A 15,217-nucleotide genomic window follows, 5' to 3' on the forward strand; every position below is an offset into this window, starting at 1 on the left:
TGAGATCAATGTGTGATAGAATTTTTGGCAGTTACTATGTTCAAACAGTATGAAAGACATCGAAGAAAACGATCTGTAGACACACAACCAGGACGGATACAAGAAATATTGTTCTTTGTGAAACACAACTGGCTTGTTATTCACTCGAAGTAATCAACACTATCGTCAGAGGAGCTCAGGTTGATTCCATACCTGTAGATTTCCAGAATCCTTTTGACACCGTTCCTCTTGAACGGCTTTAAATCAAATTGTGTGCGTGTGGAGATATATATCAGTTGTGCGTCAAGATCCGTTGTTTCCTGTCAGAAAGGTCACAGTTTATAGTAATTGACGGACGTCATTAAATAAAACAATGGTGATATCTGGGATTCTTCAAGGAAGTGTAACAAGACCTCTGCTGTTCCTAATCTACGCTGAAGCGCCAAAGAAACCGGTGTAGGCGTGCGTATTCAAATAATTCAATAAAGAGATACGTAAACACGTAAACAGGTAGAATACCGCTGTGCGGTCGGCAACGCCTATATAAGATATCAACTGTCAGGTGCAATTGTTAGATCGGTTGCTGTTGCTATAATGACAGGTTATCAAGATTTAAATGAGTGTCGGCGAACGAGCGTTGGGACACAGATTCTCCGAGGTGGCAATGAAGTGGTGATTTTCCCGTGCGACCATTTCACGAGTGTACCGTGAACGTTCTACTAGTCGGGGCGTGGAATGTCAGAAGCTTGAACGTGGTAGGGAAACTAGAAAATCTGAAAAGGGAAATGCAAAGGCTCAATCTAGATATAGTAGGGGTCAGTGAAGTGAAGTGGAAAGAAGACAAGGATTTCTGGTCAGATGAGTATCGGGTAATATCAACAGCAGCAGAAAATGGTATAACAGGTGTAGGATTCGTTATGAATAGGAAGGTAGGGCAGAGGGTGTGTTACTGTGAACAGTTCAGTGACCGGGTTGTTCTTATCAGAATCGACAGAAGACCAACACCGACAACGATAGTTCAGGTATACATGCCGACGTCGCAAGCTGAAGATGAACAGATAGAGAAAGTGTATGAGGATATTGAAAGGGTAATGCAGTATGTAAAGGGGGACGAAAATCTAATAGTCATGGGCGACTGGAATGCAGTTGTAGGGGAAGGAGCAGAAGATAAGGTTAGAGGAGAATATGGGCTTGGGACAAGGAATGAAAGAGGAGAAAGACTAATTGAGTTCTGTAACAAGTTTCTGCTAATAATAGCGAATACCCTGTTCAAGAATCACAAGAGGAGGAGGTATACTTGGAAAAGGCCGGTAGATACGGGAAGATTTCAATTAGATTACATCATGGTCAGACAGAGATTCCGAAATCAGATACTGGATTGTAAGGCGTACCCAGGAGCAGATATAGACTCAGATCACAATAAGTAGTGATGAAGAGTAGGCTGAAGTTCAAGACATTAGTCAGGAAGAATCAATACGCAAAGAAGTGGGATACGGAAGTACTAAGGAATGACGAGATACGTTTGAAGTTCTCTAACGCTATAGATACAGCAATAAGGAATAGCGCAGTAGGCAGTACAGTTGAAGGGGAATGGACATCTCTAAAAAGGGCCATCACAGAAGTTGGGAAGCAAAACATAGGTACAAAGAAGGTAGCTGCGAAGAAACCGTGGGTAACAGAAGAAATACTTCAGTTGATTGATGAAAGGAGGAAGTACAAACATGTTCCGGGAAAATCAGGGAAACAGAAATACAAGTCTCTGAGGAATGAAATAAATAGGAAGTGAAGGGAAGCTAAGACGAAATGGCAGCAGGAAAAATGTGAAGACATCGAAAAAGATATGATTGTCGGAAGGACAGACTCAGCATACAGGAAAGTCAAAACAACCTTTGGTGACATTAAAAGCAACGGTGGTAACATTAAGAGTGCAACGGGAATTCCACTGTTAAATGCAGAGGAGAGAGCAGATAGGTGGAAAGAATACATTGAAAGCCTCTATGAGGGTGAAGATTTGTCTGATGTGATAGAAGAAGAAACAGGAGTCGATTTAGAAGAGATAGGGGATCCAGTATTAGAATCGGAATTTAAAAGAGCTTTGGAGGACTTACGGTCAAATAAGGCAGAAGGGATAGATAACATTCCATCAGAATTTCTAAAATCATTGGGGGAAGTGGCCACAAAACGACTATTCACGTTGGTGTGTAGAATATATGAGTCTGGCGATATACCATCTGACTTTCGGAAAAGCATCATACACACAATTCCGAAGACGGCAAGAGCTGAAAAGTGCGAGAATTATCGCACAATCAGCTTAACAGCTCATGCATCGAAGCTCCTTACAAGAATAATATACAGAAGAATGGAAAAGAAAATTGAGAATGCGCTAGGTGACGATCAGTTTGGCTTTAGGAAAAGTAAAGGGACGAGAGAGGCAACTCTGACGTTACGGCAAATAATGGAAGCAAGGCTAAAGAAAAATCAAGACAATTTCATAGGATTTGTCGACCTGGAAAAAGCGTTCGACAATATAAAATAGTGCAAGCTGTTCGAGATTCTGAAAAAAGTAGGGGTAAGCTATAGGGAGAGACGGGTCATATATAATATGTACAACAACCAAGAGGGAATAATAAGAATGGACGATCAAGAACGAAGTGCTCGTATTAAGAAGGGTGTAAGACAAGGCTGTAGCCTTTCGCCCCTATTCTTCAATCTGTACATCGAGGAAGCAATGATGGAAATAAAAGAAAGGTTCAGGAGTGGAATTAAAGTACAAGGTGAAAGAATATCAATGATACGATTCGCTGATGACATTGCTATCCTGAGTGATAGTGAAGAAGAATTACATGATCTGCTGAACGGAATGAACAGTCTAATGAGTACACAGTATGGTTTGAGAGTAAATCGAAGAAAGACGAAGGTAATGAGAAGTAGTAGAAATGAGAACAGCGAGAAACTTAACATCAGGATTGATGGTCACGAAGTCAATGAAGTTAAGGAATTCTGCTACCTAGGCAGTAAAATAATCAATGACGGATGGAGCAAGGAGGACATCAAAAGCAGACTCGCTATGGCAAAAAAGGCATTTCTGGCCAAAAGAAGTCTACTAATATCAAATACCGGCCTTAATTTGAGGAAGAAATTTCTGAGGATGTACGTCTGGAGTACAGCGTTGTATGGTAGTGAAACATGGACTGTGGGAAAACCGGAACAGAAGAGAATCGAAGCATTTGAGATGTGGTGCTATAGACGAATGTTGAAAATTAGGTGGACTGGTAAGGTAAGGAATGAGTAGGTTCTGCGCAGAATCGGAGAGGAAAGGAATATGTGGAAAACACTGATAAGGAGAAGGGACAGGATGATAGGACATCTGATAAGACATGAGGGAATGACTTCCATGGTACCAGAGGGAGCTGTAGAGGGCAAAAACTGTAGAGGAAGCCAGATATTGGAATACGTCAAGCAAATAATCGAGGACGTAGGTTACAAGTGCTACTCTGAGATGAAGAGGTTAGCACAGGAAAGGAATTCGTGGTGGGCCGCATCAAACCAGTCAGTAGACTGATGACCAAAAAAAATCCGGTAAATCAAATCTCCGACATCACTGCGTCCGTAGAAAGATCCTGCAAGAACGGGAATAACGACGACTGAAGAGAATCGTTCAACGTAACAGAAGTGACCCCTTCCGCAAGTTGGTGCAGATTTCAATGCTGGGCCATCAACAAGTGTCAGCGTACGATCCATTCAACGTAACATCATCGAGATGGGCTTTCGGAGCCGAAGACCCACTCATGTACCCTTGATGACTGCACGACACAAAGCTTTATGCTTCACCTGGACCCGTCAACACCGACATTGGACTGTTGACGAATGGAAGCATGTTACCAAATGGAAACATGTTACCTGGTCGGATAAGCTTCGTTTCAAATTGTATATAGCGGATGGACATGTACGATTATGAAGAACACCTCATGGATCTATGTACCGTACCCTACATGCCAGCAAGAGACTGTTCAAACTGGTGGAGGCTCTGTGATGGTGTGGGGTGTGTGCAGTTGGAATGTATATGGGACCTTAATACGTCTAGATATGACACTGAGAGGTGACACATTTGTAATAAGCATTCTGTCTGGTCACCTGTATCCATTCATGTCCATTGCGCATTCAGACGGACTTAGGTAATTCCAGCAGGACAATGCGACACCCCACATGTCCAGAACTGATTCATATTGGCTCCAGGAACAGCCTTCTGAGTTTAAACACTTCCGCCAGCCACCATTCTTCCCAGACATGAACATTATTGGTCATATCTGGGATGCCTTGCAACGTTCTATCCAGAAGAGAACTGCAAACCCTCGTACTCTTACGAATTTTTGGACAGCACTACAGGATTCATGGTGCATCATATCTGGGATGCCTTGCAACGTTCTGTTCAGAAGAGACCTGCAGTCCATCGTACTCTTACGGATTTATGGACAATTCCCTCCAGCACTAATTCAGAAGTTCAGAAAATCCATAACCCCGCCTGTCTGAATACAGAAAGAGATGCGAAGCGTGGATGGTTTCCTTTGAGTACATGTCCGATCAGAAATCACTTCTTCTCTTTACTATTTCAGTTCATACTTGACCGTCAGCCCTCGTGGAGATACCTGATGTCCGGGAGCCACCATCGCCTGACAGCGCAGCTACCAGCCTGCCGCGACCTGAACTGGTGTATCAAGGAAAGAGAAATTTCGGGCTGATTTGCAATTTGCCGTTGACGAGAGGTGTTGGTGTGCCACCAAGAACTGATTCTGTGGTTACTTCAACCTCCACCTACACTTTACTGTGGTGAGATCGAGGCGCAAATGCAAAACGTTGTTTAGGGCAATTAAAAATATTTTGTAGCATCTGATTACTACAGGCTTAATTTTAAAGAACAATCTGTTTGTAATTCCCTCCACATGTACTGTACAACGGTTTTCGTCTGTTATATTCCCAGCCTTTTCAATTGTCAGTTACTTCATTTACGGTGTTATTAGAATATTTCCCCCATTCCCGTTTGTCTGATGTGCCAAGATTTTACATTGCCACTGTTTCTCAATTGCTTTGTGTATAACCTTATGCAAATAACTTGCAGTAACGGTGATTCTCGTTTCATTTAATAACCATAGGATTTCCAACTCATTATTTTGGAGGGTCAACTAGCATTTTGTCAACGCTTGCTTGGGGTTATTAATTCGCTATTTTCGAGGATGATCAATCAACGTATGTCCGATACAGGCCCATTCACCTTAAAAACGTTGCATCTTGATGAAACAGCAGTTTGCAGCTTATTCTCTAATGCGATCCAACGCCGCACATTAGATTTGTCCATACCATGCTTCTTGTCAGTTTCTGTATTAGATGTTATCTTTGCGTAGCGAATAAAGGAGTACGAAATTTATATTATTACGGCATAGAGTTACGAAGTTTTTTGATGATTTCCTTTCGAAATTACCACCCATTGGTGAATACCAAATTTTTCTCTTTAGTTAGAGAAAAGCTGTTTCTCTCCTGTCGTGTCGAACAACGGAACTGTGATCTCGATAATAGTCATGACCTAAATGAAACGTCGACATTATATGGCGGTTACTGTGTTACCTCATGTAGAACCTGTTCGAGCCAATGACCTAGCACTACAAATGAAGTATCTACATGCGAAATATTTTTACATTCGCTCAAATTTGGTGGCCGAATTTTGGGGGCAAAGACGCGGTTTGTATTAGGTGCAATACGGTATTCATAATTATGTACTTAATCACACAGACAATTTTTTAAGTTACTGTCGACGCCAAGATAATTTTTTCAGAGTGGGAATAGAATTAAGTACACAGCACACTAAGCAGAAACGCTTAAATGGTTGAGGCTTCTTGCAGTCGTGTGTAAGTTATTATACTCTGAAGAGCTAAAGTAACTGGTACCCCAGTCTAATATCGTGTAGGGCCCCTGCGAGCACGCAGAAGTGACGCAACACGACGTGGCATGGACTCGACTAATGTCTGAAGCAGTGCTGGAAGGAAATGACACCATGAATCTTGCACGGCTGTCCATAAATCCGTAACAGTACGAAGTGTGGAAATCTCTTCTGAACAGCACGTTGCATGGCATCCCAGATATGCTCAATAATGTTCATTTCTGGGGAGTTTGGTTACCAACATAAGAGTTTAAACATAAGAAGAGTGTTCCTGGAGCCACTCAGTAGCAATTCTGGACATGTGGGGTGTCGCATTGTCCAACTGGAATTGCCCAAGTCCGTCGGAATGCACAATGGACATGAATGGATGCAGATGATCAGATAGGATGTTTATGTACGTGTCACCTATCAGAGTCGTATCTAGACGTATCGGGAGTTCCATATCACTGAAACTGCACATGCCCGACACCGTTACAGAGCCTCCACCTGCTCGAACAGTCCCCTGCTGATATGCAGGGTATATGGATTCATGATGTTGTCTCCATACCCGTACGCCGGTCGCTGTGGCCCAGCGGCTCTAGGCGGTTCAGTCCGGAACCGCGCTGCTGCTACGGTCGCAGGTTCGAATCCGGCCTCGGGTATGGATGGGTGTGACATCCTTAGGTTAGTTAGGTTTAAGTAGTTGTAAGTCTTGGAGCCATACCCATACCCATACACGTCCAACCAGGCAACATGTTTTCATCATTAACAGTCCAATTTCGGTGTTGACGGACCCAGGCGAGGCGCAAAGCTTTGTGTCGTGCAGTCATCAAGGGTACGCGAGTGGGCCTTTGGCTCTGAATGCCCGTCTCGATTATGTTTCGTTGAATGTTTCGCCCGGTAGCTTTTGTTGATGGTCCAGAATTGAAATCTGCCAGAAATTTGCGTAAGGGTAGCACTTGTGTAGCGTTGAACGATTTTCTTAAGTCGCCGTTGGTCCCGTTCTTGCAGGATCTTTTTTCGCCCGCAGTGATGCCGGACATTTGATATTCTACCGGGTTGCTGATATTCATGGTACACTCGTGATATGGCCGTACGGGAAAATTCATTACTACCTCGGAGGTGCTGTCTCATCACTCTTGCGCCGACTGTAACACCACGTTCAAGCTCACTTAAATCTTGATAACCTGTCATTGTAGCAGCAGTAACCGAACTAACAACTGCGCCAGACACTTGTTGTGTTATATTGGTGTTGCCGATCGCAGAGCCGCAATCTGCCTATTTACATATCACCGTATTTGAACACGCATGCTTATACCAGTTCCTTTGGCACTTGAGTATATAATTAACGTGACCTAATAGCAAAAGATTACTGTCTAAAGCTGACACTGCTCGGTCCATAGGAAATATTTTCCAGAGTTGAATGACGCGACGTAACTTAAGTTTTAGCTGCAAAAAGTGGTAAGTAGTAATAGTAGTAGTAGTAGTAGTCGAGAACGTCAACGTAACACGACACATACGAGGCAGGCTATAGACCGTTAATTAATACAGTAGCATGCAGTGGGACAACGTAAGCCGGTAGCTGACATTGCCCTCCCTCGACGTGACAATCAGGCGATCAGTTATCGCGCTGGGACCAGACGAGGCGGCGGCCGTGGCCGGGCGAACACCTGTCGCAGCTTCTTGCCGCGCCGGGCCACTCGCACTCCGGCACTAATTTAGGACGTTGCCGCCGCGGTAATGACGTAGTAACAAAGTGTTTGTGTGTTTTTACGGCGGCGGTGTAACTGTAATGCAGGGCCGCATTCCTTCGCTCTGGCACGGGCGCTGCAGCGGCCGACTGTCCACTGAGGGAAGGCCGTCAGACTGCCCGACTCGGCCCGCGGCCAATCCGGAAGCTCTGATACCTGCTGTCTCCGTCCAGCTATAATCTCATTAAATTAGTTGCCCTCTCTCATTTGACGTCCAAAGTTACGACGTTGTCCGGACAAGTACTGTCTTCCATGCAGTCACTACAGCACACCACGCTCTGCAGCTATGTGAGATCACTTTCACGTCTTTGTTTCCTAAAAAAATTACGCAAAAATTCTGGAAGGTTCAAATGGCTCTGAGCACTACGGGACTTAACATCTGAGGTCATCAGTCCCCTAGAACTTAGAACTACTTAAACCTAACGAACCTAAGGACATCACAAACATCCATGCCCGGTCGCGCGGTTCCATACTGAAGCGCCTAGAACAGCTCGGCCACTCCGGCCGGCAGTGTACGTACATTATAGATGTACAGGGCGTTTCACAATACATGTTACATACTTCTAGAGGTTGTGGAGGGGACTCAGTAGAGCACGTTTCACGTAGGAACCCATGTCCGGAAACGTCATTCAGCCACATTACAGAGCGTCAAAGTTATAGGCGCCGGCGCCTGTAAATGTGTGTATATACAGAGGGATTCCATGATGATATTAAAAACTTTCTCGGATGATGAAGACGGATAAAAGTATCAATTTGAGGCAAGGGTCCTGTACCAAAAACGAACGAGTCGAAAGCTATAAACGAAAACCGTACTCATACCTGTGAAAGTGGAATACATGTACTGGTACTGGTGTTGCTAGAATTGTAGAACAGGCAACTTTCAGAGCTGATAGTATGGACCAAAAAATGGAGAAATGTCCCTTAAACATGGACTGTAAAGTTCCTACCTGAGGAGTCATGAGCACTTGTTCATCTTCGCAACAGTGAAACATAGTAGACTGAACAAGAGCTCATAACTCTTAAGGTATTCATTTTAGAGGCCACGCTTACTGCACATTTTTTTTACCACCTCGAAAAGTTGTCTGCCCTACAATCTTAGCAACAACAGAACCAGTACATGTATTCCACTATCAGAGGTGTCAGAACGGTTTTCGTTTATAACTTTCGACTCGTTCGTTTCCAGTTCAGGGATTCTTACCTCAAATTGATACATTTATCCTTCTCCATCACCCTAGAAAGCTTGTAACATCATCACGGAATTACACTGTATACACATATTTTTACAGGCGGCGGCAACTATAACTTTCGCGCTCTGTAGCATCGTCGGATAACGTTTCCAGACTTGGGTTCCTATCTAAAACTTGATCTACTAAGTCGCCTCTACAACTTCTAGACATGTGTAAACTGAATTGTGAAACACGTTGCTTATAGTTTCTCTCAGCAAGGCAAAAAACTTTTCTCAATCTGAATTAGAGACAGAGCTAGGCCTTTTTCTTTTTAAGTAAGCGAAATTTTTCGGGTCTCGAATCGTTTTCTTCTTGAGAACTGGCATGCACGATGCTTTTCCCAGTGAAAGGGGCTTCACAGCCGGAGCTGACAGTGCCAGGCTCCCATTACTGTACTGCTGGCGTTATCAAGCCAACGCACTAGCTGTCAAATGCCAACTACTTAAAACAGGAGCGTAACATGACTAAAGGGTTCTTGTGTTGAGAACACAGGCATCCCCAAAAAGAGTGGGAAGGGGGGGGGGGGAGGAGGCAGGGCGCCAGAGGGGGCATTATTCCCCTCTTGGAATCTGGATGTCAGGATTTTTTATTTATTTCAAACTTCTATAGCATTTATGCTCGTAACAAAGATTGACTGTTACTAATCTACAGATTTAGAATCGATGAACGCTGTCGCAACCTTGATACCGTAACAGGTAAAAAAGTATCACACTCAGAAATTTTTCCGAAGCTGCAACTAGGAGCTGCCAGCCAGAACCAGCCAGAGGCTTGTGACATCGTATGAACAAGCATGTCCAAGCTCTCAACGTCCCGGCAGCGAGCGACAAATGAAGGGAGGCTTGCACTGTGCACATGACTACAGCCGTGCCAAACACAAGCACACGTCAGAGGAGTTGATATAGATTGCTTCTTAATGTGGTATGGTCGAAGAAAGCGACCTTTGTTAACAGCATAAATATAGGTCCGTGCGCGACCCAGAGGGAGAACAGGTCTGCATTAGTACGATGACACTACCCCAGCGACGCTCGTCATCCAGTCTGAGACTTTGAAGAGTTGTTAGTCTCAGCACGTTGCCGTTGCCGACGACATAGATTCTGAGAGATAGATAGCTGACGTATATCGGCACGAGTTCAGAGCTAGACATAGAATTAGCTAAGCAGAAGTTAGCATTGGAGTAATGCCTGTAGTAGAGTTCCATTATCATGGAACTTCGATTTCTGTCGTGCTTGAATGAGATTTCCGTACTTTAAAATACTTTGAGCTTCCTGCCGAAGTGCTGTCAGATTACTACAAGCAGCCTACGTAAATTCCTCTCGTCGATTTTATTGACCGAGGTAAGACCCCCTGTCATTCTATCTCACTCTCGGGACACTACACCGCAATCAGAAGTACTGTGGATTTACCAGTTACAATATAATGTGGTGGCTATGTCTGATTTATTTTTTCTGTGTTTATTCTACTTAATTAATTTCGGTCTATAAAACTGTATTCAAGACCTAAATACAAGCAATTTTGAAGTCAAATGGTTGAAATGGCTCTGAGCACTATGGGACAACTTCTGAGATCATCAGTCCCCTAGAACTTAGAACTACTTCAACCTAACTAACCTAAGGACATCACACACATCCATGCCCGAGGCAGGATTCGAACCTGCGACCGTAGCCGTCGCGCGGTTCCGGACTGTAGCGCCTGGAACCGCTCGGCCACTCCGGCCGGCTTTTGAAGTCACATCGAGCCAACATATGTAGATATAATGGAGTCAAAAAGTAACAACACAGAAAAGCTCAGTGGTTTTATTTAAAAGTGTGAGAAACACTAGTAGAGTATTCGAACAAACATGTTGACTCTATATAACGTCTTAACGCTCTGGAATGGATATTTACAAAAATAATAAAGAAGTCTTTCCTGGATTGTTGTGAACTTTTGTTGCAAATTCGTCGCAACTAGTGAAGTTGGATTCCTTTGGTTGTCACGCTGTTCACAAGATACTATGCCGCTTCCTTGTTGAGGCGGTGTATTCGATTTTGTCCTGCGGTCGAGGCGGATGAGCCGAAGTAACGTCGTCAATCTTATCTCTTATGCCTCCTCCTACAGTCCTCATCAAGATGCATAAAAAAACTGGTCCAACACACAGGTGCGTGCTCTCGGCTCTGATTCCCAGGTATCATAAACTTCCCTGCAGTATAAGTTCCCGACATCCCTGCTCAATTTCCACTAGAGCGTACACTCCCCAAATTGTATAGTTTATTCACACTAGTAATCTACCATTTCTCTGTAGACGAATAAGACGTGTGAAGGCTTGCTAAATCCACAATCCGTTTTTTTACATGGCAGAGCTATTGCATCAGTCTCTAAAGAAGGCTGTGAGTGTATTTATCTGTGCCCCGAAACGTATCAGCTGGGAAGAAAGGGTAAAAGTATTTAGTTTCAAGGCCTTCTCCATGAAGTGAGAACTTATCAAAGCCAACGGGATGCAACAAAGCCGAACTGGAAATATAGAATGATGAATCCTGCAATCCAGTTCGCGTAGCAGCTACATAATATGTCCAACTGGGGAGACGATGGCTGCCTTGGTTCAGTCCTTGACTGAACTATCAGCCAATTTTATGTATGTTCGTCCCTTTTTTTTTTTTTAGGTTTCCCACATTTGTGCATTCGAATTCTGGCCCTGGGTGGAATTTTACCCAAACAACCCAACGGAATGTAATCCTTTGAACACAAATAATACACAGCCCTACAAAAAAAAAAAAAAAAAAAAACCAAGCACTTAGAAGGCATGGTCGAAACTCAATGTAACATCGTATACGTACACACCAGCGTCGGGTGCATAAAGTTAGAGTTTCATTTCTCTGTGACATGTTGAATGGCCACCAGAGTGAATTAGTGTTGTTCGTGTTAAGTGTTGCTACCAGGCGATGCTAGAGTATATAAGGGGCGAGAGCAGCGTCAGATGTTGAGTGATAACTGTGAAAGACACAGAGACGTCGCGTACTTGTTTGACACCACGTTCTCAACATCTAGCAGAGTTTAGAAAGGGCCTCGTTGTAGGTCTCCACTTGGCCAGCTGGTCGAATCGCTCTGTATCCAGATTTCTGGGGTATTCGGATGTGATAGTGGCCCAGTGTTGGGGTGCATGGGAGTGTGAGAACAGGTACAGTCGCTATCAAAGTTCAGGATGATCACATCTGACCAACAGCAGAAAGAATCACAGTATTGCTCACCAAGCTAACAAAAGCACCGAGACAACGATCAGCAATCACATTCGGTTGTAGAGCATGGACGTCTTCAAATCGCGAACAGTAGCAAGTGGAAGTTTGATACATACGCATCGTCTTCCATTGCTTTGGGAGCAGCCTAGGGCAAAGGCAGTGAGGTAGAATTACCATGTTTCGTGATAGTACGCTTTCAGCATCTAAATTGGTTGCTACTGTACAATAACACCATTTGCATCGCAAGCATCCGCATTAATGATTCCACTGATAGCAATGAGGCAATGAGGTAATCTCATTGAGCTGCTCCTGTCTTTCCTGGTCGCTTTTCAGAACTCATGGCTAACATCTTCCCTTCTCTGAATTCATACCATTTTAGCAACTCAACTCATAGCCAACAGCTTCCCTTCTTTGAATTCATACGGTTCAGCAATTCTCGCTCTCTCTAGGGACTGGACGTGTTCTTGTTTAGTTTCTATTGTGTCTTCGTATATTTTCTATTTCATTAAGTGTCTTACATCAAGGTGGCAGCTTTGCCAAGTCACTCAGAATTGCGAGTGTACTCGATAAAACGTTGTAAAGACCTATCTCACATTTATTTATTACTTTCCAATATAACTGCAGTTAATTCCAATTACTGGCTGCTACTGATCTCTAGTTTCCTCACTGTCCCCTTTCTTTATTTACGTCATCTGATTAGGCGGCGAAGCACTTGCAGCAGGTGAAGAAGATCAATGTCTTTGCCGTCTAGGGACAGAAGACTACCAAGTGGGTGCAATTTCCTGGCTGCTAGCGAACCAGTGATAGGCAGTTAGTTCCCTGTATCTATCCACTATAGCTACGTACGTGACGACGGACAAGGTACCTACTCCAGCCGTTACAAGATTATCAGCAGTCGTAAAATGTGCATCCTCTTCCCATCCCTCACTTACAATTACACCTACTCTATTGTGAGGTATCAATAACAAACAATGATTATTATAATGTGTGATGCTGCATCAAGGACAATTGAAGCTATCAGTTGCAATCAGACTGAATGGTTATACCATACTACTTTGTCTTCCTTGTGATCACTAGTCACTAATGACTTCGTCGTAGACAGGACGTTAAACCCTAATCTTCCTTTTCCTTGCGATCAGTTGGACAATACAGGTGCCCTCAGTCGTGCTATATCGTTTGAAGCTTGCATAGATAGATATATCCAGTTAGATACTCCACAATACGTGCTCTACCTCTGTGGATAAGGCACGTTTCTCAGCTATCGGACTTCAAGGAATTCCGAGTTATTCTGTCCCTCTAATGTGTTTGAAGGGTATCTACATGGCGCACGACATTCGTGTGTAGATGTTCCCTGGCACAACGGCGGCTGCATGGCCATTATGATTTGTTGTTGCATGAGATGGCACAGCCATGGCGAGTTATAGCATTCGGCTGCCAATTACCTTTTTTTAAGAATTTTTACGATTTAATTGATCCAATTTACAACGGTAACGAGCTGCGAAAGTAAGTAATGAATTTGGGCAACACGGCAGCATGCTTTGAACAAGAATTTTTGACTGTTCATAGAAGCGTATGACTGCGCATTTCTGACTTCATTTACGGAGACTGCTTGGTTATTAGAGGAGGAGTGAAACTCTCTCTTTTGTCTGAGGAACGGTATTGATCGCTCTGGTTGACTGGGATAAATATGTGTCATTTAGATGTGCAGATATTTCTTTGACGTTCTGAACGTGAGGACGTGACCGTTTGTACGTGTAAGAACTCCGGGTGGCAACACAAATAACATGAAAGGTAAAGCTGCCCTCGATTCAAAGGTTGCAAAACAACTTTCCACAGTGTGAACCCCACCTCCAGCGATAAATTTCGAAAATCAGTTAGGGATATTTTATGCTTATTTTGCTATAGTGAACCCCTGATCTCCTGTGGTTCATTACAGACTAGTAAAATAATTATAATTCATTTAGCTTGTGACCCTAATTACTTTTGTTTCTGTGAAAATAACAATGTAACTGCCAAAATGTACAAAATAGAACAAAGAGTAGTGAAACAATCATCAGACAACGGCAAAAGTACTGTGATGTTGTTGCCGTTGCAGAGGGAATTACTCAGTGAATCCATACAGGAACTACATATCGACCGACATTCAATGGTAAACCTATGCACACTGCTGTGTATCGCTGTTAACGTACCACTGACATTTCTGGAGAAAAATATATTTTTATTCTAGCTTCGAGCAAAATCGACTATACAGCCAACTTTATTTATAACATTTCGTAAACATTGAGTTAAAGGAAGCTGACAGAAGGAGACTGGCCTTGTGAATAGTCAATACACATACTTGGGACATTTAATTATAGTCATGATTACATTAAGTACAAGTCTATTCAAAGCGCGGTTTAATATTGAGTATTTTATTCAAGAAAGTTTGAATCTCCATATTCTTATAAAGGGTGATTCAGCTGCCGTTACCTAAGGGGCTTTAATAAACGCTCAGACTAATTTGACACTCGGCGCGGTGACTGATGAGAGCGGCTGTAAATGGGGAAACGCCTTTGCGGTCGCTTCCACCGGCTGACGCTCCGAGTGTCAATTTAGTTTACGGTTGTAGTGTGCAACCTACAACGTCTTCAAATACTACAAGTAAGATTTTCGTGTTCTCTCGGTCGTTACACGCAAACATTTAGTCCTGCAGAAAAAATAAACAGGTAATTTTTGTAGGAAATTAAATGTAGTTAATTTTGTACTAGGATAAATTTGCGCTAGAGGCTGTAGTTTTCGAATTATGCAAGAAAAAGTATAAACATGACTTCAAATGCGTTTTTCTTGAGCAACTCGAAAACTGTGGCTTCTAGAGAAACTGCGTACAAACACAAAATTTAACTACACTAAATTCCCTACGAAAAGGCCAATTTCACTTTCTTCTGTAGGAGTAATGTCTTACACATAGTGAGCGAGTATGAAAATCTTGCATGTGTTTTTTGAAGGCGTTGCAGGTTGCATAGAACCCCACAACAGGGGCAGCTGAATTCCTCTGTAAAGCCCCTTAGTTACAATTGTAAAGACAGGACAGAGCATGGTTCCAACTGAACTATCACTGTAAGATTATTTCAACCAATGAAATTTATAGCTCTAAATTTATAC

The sequence above is a fragment of the Schistocerca serialis genome, chromosome 4 (assembly GCF_023864345.2).
Source record: "Schistocerca serialis cubense isolate TAMUIC-IGC-003099 chromosome 4, iqSchSeri2.2, whole genome shotgun sequence".
Lineage (NCBI taxonomy): Eukaryota > Metazoa > Arthropoda > Insecta > Orthoptera > Acrididae > Schistocerca > Schistocerca serialis.